The sequence below is a fragment of the Mustela lutreola genome, chromosome 13, assembly GCF_030435805.1.
Source record: "Mustela lutreola isolate mMusLut2 chromosome 13, mMusLut2.pri, whole genome shotgun sequence".
Classification (NCBI taxonomy): Eukaryota; Metazoa; Chordata; class Mammalia; order Carnivora; family Mustelidae; genus Mustela; species Mustela lutreola.
In genome coordinates, this window is record NC_081302.1 from 79,056,871 (window position 1) to 79,070,477 (window position 13,607).

Genomic DNA, 13,607 nt, shown 5'->3' on the forward strand with positions numbered 1-13,607 from the left:
AACTCATGCCACTGACAACGGGCTAACCTCCCCCAATATATAAAGAACTCCTAGAAATTAAAAAAAATAAATAAATAAAGGGGGAAATGGCAGTACTTATCAAAATTATTAATGCATTTACCCTTTGACATGGAAGTCCCACTTCTGGGAATTTATCCAACACTGCAGCAGAATTTGTTGAAGGAAAATGTTGAAGTTGGAAATAACCCAAGTGTCCATCAATAGGGGACTGGTTAAATAAACTATTTACCTAACTGAACACTCTACAGTTGCAAGAAGAATGAGGAGGCCCTCAGCATTAATGTGGAAAGACCCCTGGGATTTTTTTTTTTTTAGGGCACAAAAGGAAGGGACAGAACAGGTGTCTAGAATGCAATGTTTTGAGTAAAAAAAGAAAGGCATGATGATGAATGATCACACAAGCTGGTGTCCATACAAACAAAAGCTGAAAGATACATCAGGGACAGCTCTAGAGGGAAGGGGGCAATGATGAGCACAGATCCAGAGATAGGAGATTTGATGATGCATAATTTTCACTGGGGTTTTAAAGACTAGAACCATGTGAATGCATTACCTTTTCACAACACAGAAGGTTTACGGTTATTTTTCTTTTTCCTTTCTTTTTCTTTCTTTCTTTTTTTTAAGAAAATAACAACCAAATAAAAACAAATCTCAGATCCATTTGTAATTAATTTAGTGGAAAGAGTAAAGTAAGAATTACGAATCCAATGTAGTATTTTTCCCAAATGACCCTCTGTTTCCCAAATGACCCCAATGACCCACCATTTATGTAAATTGTCTTTTACCTTCTCACTTCAAATGCCAGTTTAATCACAAACCAAAACTCCAGCTGTATTTGGATTGGGTTTTGTATTCTCTACTTGATTCTACTGCTCTGTTTATGCACAGCCCCAGTTTGCTTTCACTGTTACACCTTTGTATTATGTGTAATATCTGGCACGACAAATCCTCTTAGTACTTTTATTTTTAAGATTTCTAGGCTATTTTTTCATGTATTTCCTTACGATTTTCAGCATTTCCTTGTTTGATTAATCACTTTGATGCTCGTATGTGTATATATGCATGTGTAAGTCTCTGTGTGTACAGGTTTCTTCTTATCCCAGAGTGGGGCAGGTCTTTTAATTTATTCACACTGACTTTTACAGTGGGACTTTTCTTATTATAACTCCAATATTTTGAAGTTCATTGTATTATGTAGTTTTGATTAATATTTAAATTAAATCTTTTCTGACTCATGGTAGGCAGAAAAACTTGCTTTTAATTATCATTCTAATTTTGTCCTTCAGAATTCACTCTACCAACTTAATTAGCAACAATAAAGACGTGGCTGTTTTAAGGAGAATTTAGGGGTTCCCCCTCATTTATGCTTATTGTTTAGAAATGACTGATCAGCATTTCTTGATATGGGCAGATATCACATGTGAGATTAATGTTGTGACAGACACTATAGAAGCAGGAAGAAAAGGAAAAGCAGAAGGGTCCATTGTGACTCCTCTTTACAAGGACTCTAGCTAGAGGCGGGTGAACCGCGGCGCTGGCTGCAGTTACTAGAGCAGAGGACGAGGAGAGGGAGGCAGGCAGAGGCGTCCCGTGCGAGTTCTCCTGGAAGGCATCCCAGCTACTTCTACCACTGACAGATTCCTATCGAACCACACAAACAGAAAGAGGAAAGAAAATCAAAACCCAAGAGCATGTGTACATGGTTCCTATAAGTATACGTCAGTGCTGATTCCGGGAAGCATTACTAGAAAGACGAGGGTCCCAGGAGACCAGGCTAAAAACTAAGGCCACCTGCTTGGGTGGGAAGAAATACCCATAGCTGCTATAGAACTACCCCGTACTGGGTATTCCACTGATCTTTTCAGATGCATTTAAGGTTAATCCAACAACGTATTAGGAATACATAAAGTGAGGGGCACCTGGGTGGCTCAGTGGGTTAAGCCACTGCCTTTGGCTCAGGTCATGATCTCGGGGTCCCGGGATCGAGTCCCGCATTGGGCTCTCTGCTCGGCGGAGAGCATGCTTCCTCCTCTCTCTCTCTCTGCCTGCCTCTCTGCCTACTTGTGATTTCTCTCTGTCAAATAAATTAAAAAAAAAAAAAAAAAAGGAATACATAAAGTGAGCTTTTAAAATTCGCAGCAACAATGACCAAGCCACATGCATATTTTGCATCAGCTAATGATACTACGAACAGATCAAGAACAAGAGAGATACCAAAAAGCAAAGACACTTTTCACAGCATTACCTTTTTGGGTAAGTTTCTCTGGCTAATCTCCCCCCACCAAAAAAAAAAAAAAAGGTTAAAAAAGGCAGCATATACAAAATACACCCAGGTTTTACAGATTCAAAATTGTCTCTGGAACAGAAACAGCAGGGAGTTCAGGAAAACTTATTTTCCATTTTCATACCAATACATACTAGCGGCCAGGATATATTGCATTGTTGTTTGTTCTTGCGTTGAAGTGTTCCAAAGCAGGTGAATTTCAAAGCACCTGAAGGCCTGGTGTAATTGCTAGAACTCCTGGATACTTGAAGGCTATAGTTGGCCCAGGTAAAAAAATGCCCAAGATCAACACAGCACTCTACCCACCTAAAAGTTCTGACATCTCTGTGGACAGCACAGTTCCCACCTGCTCTGTACACATGGAGAGAGAGACCTGTGTTTTCAGACAACAAGCGGGTACCTGGAGGATCTTTCTGGGCTCTGCCGCAGGCATATGTCTTGGTCCAGCGCAGCCTGGAGGACTAGTTTCAGTCAACACGAGGTGGCGTGGCTTTGAAAGAAATGAGTGAAACTCATCTTCTGGGAGCAGAAGAAACACTCACACATGGATTCCTTCCAGCAAACCCCAAAGGAGTGCACTGTTTAGGGGCTGGAGTTTTAAGGGACAAGTGCGTCAGTTTCAGTGTTTCATGTAAATGCTCTTGACTGAACTCAGGCAAAGTGTGGGAGCACCAAGGATTCTGGGGTAATTTACGAAATCTGTAAATGCTGCTCTGGGTCAGGGGAGAACATCAGGCCACAGGTGATGTTAGAAAAACTGTTTCTCAGTTATGAACAGATGACCATGTTACTGGAATACAATCACTTATTAGCATCTGAATGGTTAGACAGGAGGCACGCAGACTTCGTTAATCTAGTAGATTGAATCATGGTTATTTTGCTCTATAATGATTCTATACAGTTACAGTGTACACGAGGGGCCACATTTAAGGTAGAACTGTCTAAAGAAGTCATAAAAGTGAGACTTGCCTCATCCTGAAAGATTCCCAGCAGAGGCTGGACTGGATGACTGTCTGCTATTGTATGGCAGAATCCTATTCTGGAAGGAAGGGTGAACTGGAAAAGCCTTAAGCCCACATACTATAGTCGAAAGACTGGTCAAATATTAAATACCTTAAAATAATGCTAAAGGGCTAATTTGAGGACTCCATGTGGTTTGGCCCCACGCTAAAGGCTTTCCTGTGTGGTTTTACTTAATCCTCCCAAACCCTTTGATGTATGTATTTTATTATCCTCATTTTACAGGGAAGGACACTGAGGCTGGGAGTGGCCAGGAGGCATGCCCTGATTTGCTGGGCTGGAGCTGGAAGCAAAGCCCCCTAGTGGCCTAACTGCAGAGCCTCCTCCGCCCTAATAGGGCAGCTGTCTGCTCATGGCCACCATCAGACCACAGATCTAAGGGGTTGAAAGAAGACATGTGTATGGGCTCCTGGTCCTTCTGCTCCCCAGAAAGGTTAGCAGAAAGTGTTCCCGAGGCCAACTCACTCCTGCACCACCATCATCTTGCCTTGTTATGATCAATGTTGTTCCAGTCAAATTTTATTCACGTTCTTCCTTAAACTATTATGTTACCTGCAGAGCAGCAACTTCCTGGCCCCTAGTTCACAACCCCCTGGCACTGGGCTTCCAGAACTCCCCAACCATGGGAAACCCTATTTCCAGAATGGAATACGACTCAACACTAAAAAAGAATAAGCCACTGGATACAATAGCATGGGTGAAATGCCAAATGTGATATGCTGAAGACCATGTTCTGGTATAATTCCACCCACAGGACCTCTCAGAAAGGCGAAACTATACAGTCCAAAAGCAGACCGGTCATTTGTAGGGCCTGGGTATAGGGCTAGGGTGGGGACTACAAAAGGGGTTGAGAGAGTTTTTTGAGGGCTGGCACTGCTCTGTAATTGAGCGCAGTGGCAGTGACATTACCGTACACATTTATTGAGACTCAGACTGCACACCAGAAAGGGCTTATTTTATTGCATGTAAATTATACCTTGCACAAAGAGAAAGTGGTATACCAGTATATCCTACTAACAAATACCTCCAAAGGAATAAAGAAAACCAATAAGGCAAGGCTAACAAGTAGGTAAAAATTCCTAGTTAGTACCTAATGTTAACAAAGAAGCAACTTTCAGGTTGACAAGTGATTGACAAAATGATTATCAAAACCATACACAGCTTAGTTAATCGAGGAATAATAACCCTCGTCCTATGACTCTTGGATAAGAGAGGCCAATACTTTAATCAATATTCTGTTATTGGCACGCTGAAAGCACAAGCAGTCCTTAACAACACTAATCTACTTTGCCTCCCCTCCCTTTGAAAGATGAGGCCAAAAAGCATATGCATCACTTCTTGCGCCATCTTTAAATAGTCCGCTTGATCTGCCAGCGCACTGAAACTAAGAAAGGAAGGGCCTCCTAAACTCCCAGAACACCTGTTGGAAAACCAGCACAGAGGCTCAAGAGAAAACCAATACACTGGCTTTAATGAGTTGTCAGAAGGCAATGAAGATATTTACCACTTAAAAGTACAGGCATTTGTTAGAGATGAGCCTTCTGATGTGATGCTTATTCACAGAAGCTGTTTTAACTGAAGGTCAAATCCAAGACTCCTAAGTCCAAGAAAAAGAACAATGAATTTCATTTTCATAATCACATTTGACTTGCCTGTCAAAAAGTATTTTAGAACTATGGGCCCGAATCTATTTCTCTTTCTTAAGTCAGGCTGACCAATTTAGAAAAAAGGAGAAGAGAAGGTAGCCTGCTCCCACTCCTCTCAAAGCAAATGGAGGCTTGTCCAAAAATAAGTGCTCGTTTTCCATCACTGGAGCGCTACATTATGAATTCCCTTTGCTTCTTCCCACTATCTTCTCCTTCATCAGCTAGAGAAGGTATCATTTCTGTTGCCACCTTATCTTTTCCACAGCCTATAACAGAAGTCTCTGTTTTCAGTCGTGGACTCTCAACCACCCTCAAATGTCACTGAAATTTACTTACTAAGAATGGTGCTACTCGGGTGTACAAAGATGAAAATGGATAGATAGGCATGATCAGGGGATTTGTGCTTAGACAGTTCCCCAAAGTTAAATAATTAAAAGGTATCTGATTTCAAGGGTCTTAGGAAAGCTGGTCTCCACTGGCAGAAAAAAGAAGAAATACAGGAGAGCAACATGAACAGAGTAAAATGGCAAGAGAAAACCTAATTGGTATGATCAACTTCACCAGAGTGAAAATCTAAGAGTTGCAGCTGAAATAAAAGGTAGTCTAAGGTAGGACTGTGTTTTAAAGAATGCAATCAAAGGGATGCCTGGGTGGCTCAGTCGGTTAAGGAAGTGTATGCCTTAGGCCTGGGACTTGATTTCCAGTCCCACTTCAGGCTTCTTGCTTATCAGGGAGCCTGCTTCTCCCTCAACAACCCCATCCCCACTCATGTTTTCTTTCTCTGACAAAGAAAAAAAAAAAAAAAAGAATGTAGTCAAAATTGTCTTTTATTCTCTCTCAAAAGGTAAGTAAGGTAAACATTTTCTAAATCTGAATTAATCTTCTACTACTTAAAGGGTGTAAGTTCTCTGTGTGAAAATTCCACCAGGAAAGATGAAGTTAGAACAGAAAGGTATTTCCTAAAAAGAAGACAGAAATACAACATACTAGTTAAATTATCTTCTCTCTCTCATATGCTAAACACACATACACACACACACACACACACACACACACACACACACACAAAGTCCAATAGACTCTGACGTGTCAGCCTCTACTGAAATGTGTTCAATTGATTATCTATTTATTGAGTGCTGTTCATTTAGTCCTGTCTGGGGGCAAAGTCAGAGAAAAAGGGCTCCTTCCCTTAGGGAAGTCAGAAGCAAAATGGTCAACAGAAATAACATTCACCGTGAATGACCACTCCCCTTGCTGGGTTGCTTTGTTTCTGCCACAGCACCAGGAGGGGAAGAGAGAGCGGGCATCCTAGAATAAGGCCCAGCTTTGCACACAGCAGATCCCTCAAAGTTCATATCACCCCCGGAGTCCTTTGCATTGATTTGGTTTTAGACTTGTATTTTTTCTCCCCTCTCGGGGAGGTTTTATAGAGTTAGAGACTCAATTTTTAAAACATCAGTGCCTAAATACTTTTTTTTTTTTTTTTTTTTTTAGAATGCTGGATCTTTAGAATGAGCCTTTCAGGTAAAACAGCTGCAAAAACATCATTTAAAAAGCATATATTGTCACATGTAAAAGGCAGCAAGCAAGAGTCTATTTTTATGAAGTTCAAAGTGATGGTTTATCTTGCAGGGGACTCCCTCCAGACTGTGACTACTTCCCTGGCTTTGTAACAACTCCTCCCTGTCACCCCCTCCCTCTTGCCCCCACCTTTGGCTGATAAACTCCCAGCTCCATAAATGGGCAGCAACCAACTAGGCTTTGAGAGAGCATTCCTAAGCCCATGTGCAGCCGGTTCTGCAGCTATCTTCCTACTGAAACATAAAACCCTGCAAACTACACTTCTTCCCTGTTGTTTACTAAGAGCCCGGTGACTTCTGACATTTGTCATGGAGCTGGAATAAAGAGAGCGCAGTAAGTGGGACAGACAGGTGCAGGTCTTTCTCTGGCCTGCCAGCCTGACCCTCTCCTCCAGCCCCCCTCACTTGCTGGGTTCCTATTCATCATTCAGGACTTGGCTCAGTTCATCCTGGAAAGCTGAGGCTTCCACGGCTGTAAAGCTCCGCTTCTGAGAGTCCCCACTGCACACTGCGAGCTGTCTTCCTGCAAGCCGGCCACCCTGTCCTGCAAACTGCACTCTAACTATCCAAGTCTTATCTTCATCCCCTACTTGCTTCCAAGGGTTGGGGCTCAGTCTGGTTCCTTCGTCTAGATCCCAGGACCCCAGAGTGCTTAACTTGGAGACTGAAGATGCCTGTGGAGGGGAAAGTACTCTTCAGAATGATCCTACTTCTACTTAATTCCTATTTGCAAACTGCCCACTGGGAAGCCAGTCTCAAACGGTTTTCCTGCCCACATATTAAAATTATAATTATTGCTCAACAGCTATCAGCTCCATAGTAGGAATCACCCAGGTGATCACTGACACAACAAGCTGGGATGTTCTTGGAAAGGGTTGGGCACCAGACTTCCGCACACAACCATCAAAGCACTTCTCAGGCTCAGCACATCACCTACCCCCTCCCCCATCAAATGGGGAACTTTGCAGAGCTTATCCCAGGGCCCCTGGTCCCAGCATTCCCCCGCCACAGAGTAGGTGGGCAACTCTTGCATAAAGCTTTTACTAGAAAATGGATGGCTTCGTATCTGATGAAGTCTCATAGTCTCTACAGAGAAGTCCATATGTTGACTGTGATTTCAATTCACACTATTAACAGGCTACCATTAAGCTCATAACTCCAATCTAGCCCCATAAAAAAGGACTTTTTATCAGAAAATATAAAGCTGCCTCTGACAACAAAGATGCACAGGACAGAAGGGAGAAAGAAGCTTAGCTATCAGGAATTTTGTCTTCTATCATAAAGAGATCTCTTACATGTCAAGAAGGAAATAAATTTTTTTGAGACGTATTTAAGTTGTGCATTATAAGCAAAAAGGGGAAAAGTTATCGGATAGTACTTTAAAGTTTTAAAACATCTAACATCTATTTTTCATTGATTTTAACACTTAAAGCAAAATCTACCCAAAGCTAGTGCTTTCTTTCACCATTTACAATGCAGTCTGGGTCACTCTCAGGAGATAGATGCCAGTTTAGAATATGGCTGAGCAAATCCATAGTGGTTTTATACATTAACATATTTAAATTAGGCCCCCACATATAAGAAGCTAGTCAGACAGAAATGAAAGAAGGGGCTGCCTACAAGTAGTTCACATATAATTATTTTCAAATGATAATGATCTGAAAAATGGAGGGAAAAAAAAAACCCAAACCTCTCAGAAGTCCAACAACAAAAGAACTGTAACACAACTAAAAAGATTACATATAGGTTTTCAGAAGAAATGAACTCAAAGTCCTTATCTGAGAATATTTTGGATTAGAATGGCAGTTAATGCGGGAATTCATTTTACCGTTTTATTTTTAAGACACAGGAAACGAAATGCTGGTAAACCTTATGGAGTATTTTAGAGCACAGGCTTTTGTTTGTTTGTTTTAGGCTTGTCAGATACTGAGAAGACTTAAGTAGCTTTCAACGAGATTCTGTTGGTTGGGTTGCATTTGGTCTCAGATTGCTGTAGTTTAAATCTCTGTCTCATTCAGTGATAATATTTCCAGACCTCCATGCTAAATATGCATCCCAGTTCCTGGCCAGTATCCCATACTAGTTTAATGACCCCAAGGAAACATTAGTTATTTCTTATATGCAGTGCCAAAAATAAGTAGACACTCTAAATGGTATAAAATTCCCACTTTTTTCACACCAATACCTATGTGTTATGGTTATTTTCTGTATAAGGATCCACCAACGAATTATCATAATTTCAAAGTCTCATCTCTGTTTCAAAGATGATTTGGTGTCTTTTCTTTATGTTATACCAAAGTTGATAAGAGGTCTGTATCATCATTTTCTGAATTGCAGGTTAAATTCGGGTAACTTCCCTATTGTTTTCCTATTTGCATTTTATTATCACTAAAATTTTTCTCCATTCCAAATAACCTTTTCCTAGGGGTTCAGAAAATCTGTAGACAAACTCACACCTAGTAAATGTTTCACGTGCTGAAGCTGTTATGCTTTGAAACTCTTTGTTATGCTTTGTACTCTATTCAGGAAATTCTGAATAACAAATGCCTAGTTTGTTAAATAGCTTAGGAACTTTAAAGAATTTAATCGACACTTCTTTCTTTGGGCATTATCACACAGCAGTCACAGGAGGACATAAAAAATGTGTAGGAATATTTCTCCAGTCTTTACATTTAAGGTAAATTCCTCCCATTGTCAAAATCAAAGGGCTTTTAAAAATCAGTCTTTCCTTTCTGCTTATAAATTATGCTGGGAAACGGTTACATAATGGTCACGATTCACGCCCCAGGTTAAAACTACAAAATTACATTAAAGGTCTCTGCTTACCATCTGTCCTACATAACTGACATACACATTTTCTGAAATTGCCTTTACTGTGCCTATTCCAGAATGAAAAAGGAATTCCAGCTTCCAATAGCAACATCTAGTTATTTAGATGCCCCTCATTGACCTCTTATATATCCCATCCTGTCCTATCTCCTTGCCTTCACTAACTTTATCCCTTTTCCTAACCCCAACTCAGACCCACCAGGGATGTACCACAGCTAACTGGCTGACAGGCGACCCCACCTGTCTCACAAGACGATGACATTCTGCATGGTCTAGCCCATGACACAATTTTACCCTCTGAGAAATGTGGTCTATGTGGTCACAGGGACAAAACTTAGCATTTAATTGCTAATACAAAACAAAACTGCATGTCAAATTCATTTTTCGACCCTTCAATGAGCTCTCCAAACAATATGGTCTGGCTACACATTTTTGTTTCCCTCCATGTGACTAAAGCCACAAAGTGCTTGTGATACTCTTTTCAAACATTTTTAGCATTTCTTTTTTATAGTAGTAAAATACACACAATATAAAGTTTACCATCCTAATCATTTTTAAGTGTACATTCACCCTGTGGGCAACCATCTTTGTCATCCATCTCCAGAAATTCTTGGTGACACTCTTGTCATATACAGGAGGCAGGCAGAAAGCTGCCAGTTAGTTTCTAATAATAAAATCCAGTTTTAATTTATAGAACTGTATGCCTGATCAAGAGGTATCTATGTATTAACTGTACTTCAGTAGTTCTGATTCAAAACAGAATGAGGAGGGATGCAATGGGAGATGAGGTTGGTGACAGTTTGGATCCAGAACACAAGGAGCAGGGGAATGAAAGGGGGACATGGGCATTTCATCAGGAGCCACAGGAACCTTGACAAGTCCGAGGAGGACAGTGGCACTGCCAACATTGCTAAGCACCTATGTTCCAGAAACTATGCCAGCAACTGAATCACTCACATGTGTGTTCAGGAAGCTCATCCTGGTTGCACTGTAGTCAGTTGATGGGGCAAGGCTAGCGATCTTTGCTATTGTGCAGGTAAGAAATACAAGATTAAGGCAACAATGGAGGAAATGGAGAGCCAAGGTTTATGTATTTTTCATTTTGCCCATTGATAGGGTAGAAACAAAATCACAGTTTCCAACATTTTCTTCCTATTTTTTAATCACTTGCACCAATGGTTATTTCAGCCTTAATAAATTTTATGTGACACATCAAATAGCATGAAGGTGGTCAGCAACAAGGAACCTGAGGTACAGATAATAATCCATAAACCAGATCATGTGTTACATATACTCAAGGCACTGTGATAGTAATGCTCCAATTAGATCACTATAATTTTGGTAGAACAATTATGGCTGCTTTGAGAGACAACTGTTACTCCAAAAGGCTCTTTGTGGGTAAAAAGGGAGAGGAGTCAAACACTTGTCAATATAAGAATGGTTAAATCTGGTGAGAGCTGTGAAGTGTGTAAACGTGGTGATTCACAGATCTGTACCCCTGGGGCTAATAATACATTATATGTTAATAAAAATTTTTTTTTTAAATGGTTAAATAGATTGTAGGAAAATATGCTGTGAAATGCCAGGCAATGAACCCATATGTAGTCATGGGGATGATTCCCCAAATACCCTGGTAAATATCATATCAACTGCAGAACATATTACAAAGCATGTTTGTATATGTAAACGGCTCTATAAACACAGGAAAAGATCATAGAAGAATATAGCCAAGAGGATTGGGGATGAGAGTGATGGAGCTGTCAGCTCGCCCTCCATATTGGAGTGAGACTAGAGCCGCATAATCCTTCTGTAGAAAACTCAAGTTTTATAGGTCAGAGTACCAAGGGAGCAGGTCATATATAATTACAGGCTTATAGGTCTTTCATGAAATCTTTATTGGTTATTCAAATCTTAATGATCCTCATAATAATAGCCAAGACTTGATCAGTATGTGTGTGCACATGCCAACTTGGGCTTTTTTGAGATGAGAACATACTGGTTCTTGCAAAGGGTTTCCCTTGAGTTACAAGAAAACCATTGAGGAATACAATTTATTCTCAATGAGTTACAAGGTAACCTTTAGAATGTGAAACTATTCATTGCAAAGGAGCAAATGAAATTACAACAATCTTTGATCTTTTGGTTCAAAACACACTAAAATACCATCCAAGTAGAACTTTCCTGTTTTTAGAGTTATATTTGAAGTGCATGTTAATGCCACAGAGGTTGGGCGGACACTGAGTCAATGCTCCTTCTGGACTCCGTTGAGGATTTTGTTTTTTCTTGATTTTCAAGTTAAATCTCCTCAAAATACTAAGCAGAAGACAGAGACTGGAGTGGGAGAGAATTTATGTAATTTTAAAATTTTATCCAGAATATTTTTAAAGGTTGTTTATAAAAGATCATGTATAGCTGTGGATCAGCTACAATTGAAAAATTAATTTAGGAAGCTCACATGGCATTTTCATGGCCTCATTCCAAATGGAATTTTCCAGACAGACAAAAATTATACTCTTCTCATCCTTAGCCCTCTTGAAGTTAAAAAAAACAAACAAACAAAAAAAAAAAACGGCTAGATAGGAGGTGTAAATGACTAAGAAGGGCCCGGGAGGAAGCTCTGGGAAGCTAAAGAGTTGGGAGCTTCATGTAGAATGTCTTGATAAGAAGTCTAGACTATCTGTAATTTGCTGATTTTGAGGAAAACCAGATTATTAAGAAATCCTATGAAGTTGACTACTACAGTAGGAGCTGAAAATGCATGTGGTACTTGGGATGGCATGTGGGAGCAGGGATTCCCACACTCTTTTAGTCCACAGCACTGATTATCTATGACCCCATGTGACATTCAGGAGTGACTGCTATCATGGAGGCCAAAAAAAAAAAAAAAAAGCCCCAGAAACAGGAGGACAAACATAAATTACTTAAGTGCCAAAAAAAAAAAAGACAAAAATTATAAAAATGCAGACAAGAAGAAGATAGAAACTACAGAATCCATTACATGTAACATCAAGAAGTTCTCACTCAGAGTGGACTGAGTCGAGTATTATAGCATGAGATGAGCAGACAAGACAAGTAGGATGCCCTTTGTGCAAGTTAGAACAATGCACAAATGCGCAAAACTCAGGAAAACTACTCAATAGTAGTTTGGTTAAAGACTGAGTGATGGGAACGTTTATGTTTTACGTGAATATTTAATAGGAAAGAGTAGACAACTGGGTAAAGAAATGTTCAGTCACAGTTCCATCAGTGAACCACTTGTTAAATTCCCTGAGCTGCACATTTTAAAGGACCACATAAGATAAAGTTGATGAATGTCTTGGCTATTATTTCCACAAAGAGTTGAGAAATCTGACACAAAATAACTCCTAACAGACTGAGATATTAACGCCAAATGCAATTAACATTGCTTTGCTATTTCTTTACAGAGTGACCGCCTGCTTCCTCTTTTCTCAACACACTTGGAAATCTATTAGTCACCTCTGCCTCAAAAACCACACGGCCTGCAGCAGAGCTGGCCCTAAAAAGGAGGCAAGAGGGACTGGTCCTCCCAGAGTTTAATGAGAAAGCATCCACTCCACTTTTTCCCGGCCCTAGCCCTCTCCTGCTCTAGTCCCTCTAATAAGTAAAAGAAGTGTGCCTGCAATTGAATCAACATGCTGAAAACCAGCTTGACAACCCAAGAAGTTCACGGAGATATTTTTAATTGCCTTATTTGTTTACTCTCTACTCACTCCCACACCTTCCCACATTTAAATAGTATGTCCAAACACTCTGGAGGCGGGGAATCAATGCTTGGGTAACTTGCAAATGCCACAAGAAACAGAGCAAGAAATCAGGCCCCTTCAGTCTAGGAAAGAAAAGAGCAAGCAGGTTGCCTGGAAACATCCCCGTGCCTACCAAGAAAGCACATCGAGTGCCCAGGCTCTCAGCCACCATCTACCCCCCCCCCCTCCCAGCCAAGGAGCACAATGTGAATGACGACAACAATAGTCCACAAGGGCCAAGGGCACCAAGGCTCCCCGCACTGGTTCCTCAGCATGAAGACCTCGATCTGTGAGGTGACCCCACTTCACAGAGGTTGTGTGTGTCCCAGCAGGACCTTTGAATTTCACATGAACAAAATACTCTCTTGCACTTACCTTAAGTATGTGAAGATGCCCTGCAAAAACCCCGCCCCCGCGCCCACTCCTCCCCCACCCACCGGCCAAGGAAGAAGGTGGCCTGGCT

At 40.8% G+C, this 13,607-nt stretch overlaps 1 protein-coding gene across 1 annotated transcript in view; it reads right to left on the reverse strand.

Annotated features, from left to right (window-relative positions):
* The window catches only part of ATP8A2 (ATPase phospholipid transporting 8A2), a 608,051-nt gene that overhangs the window by 215,145 nt on the left and 379,299 nt on the right, over positions 1 to 13,607 (reverse strand). The window lies entirely within an intron of this gene.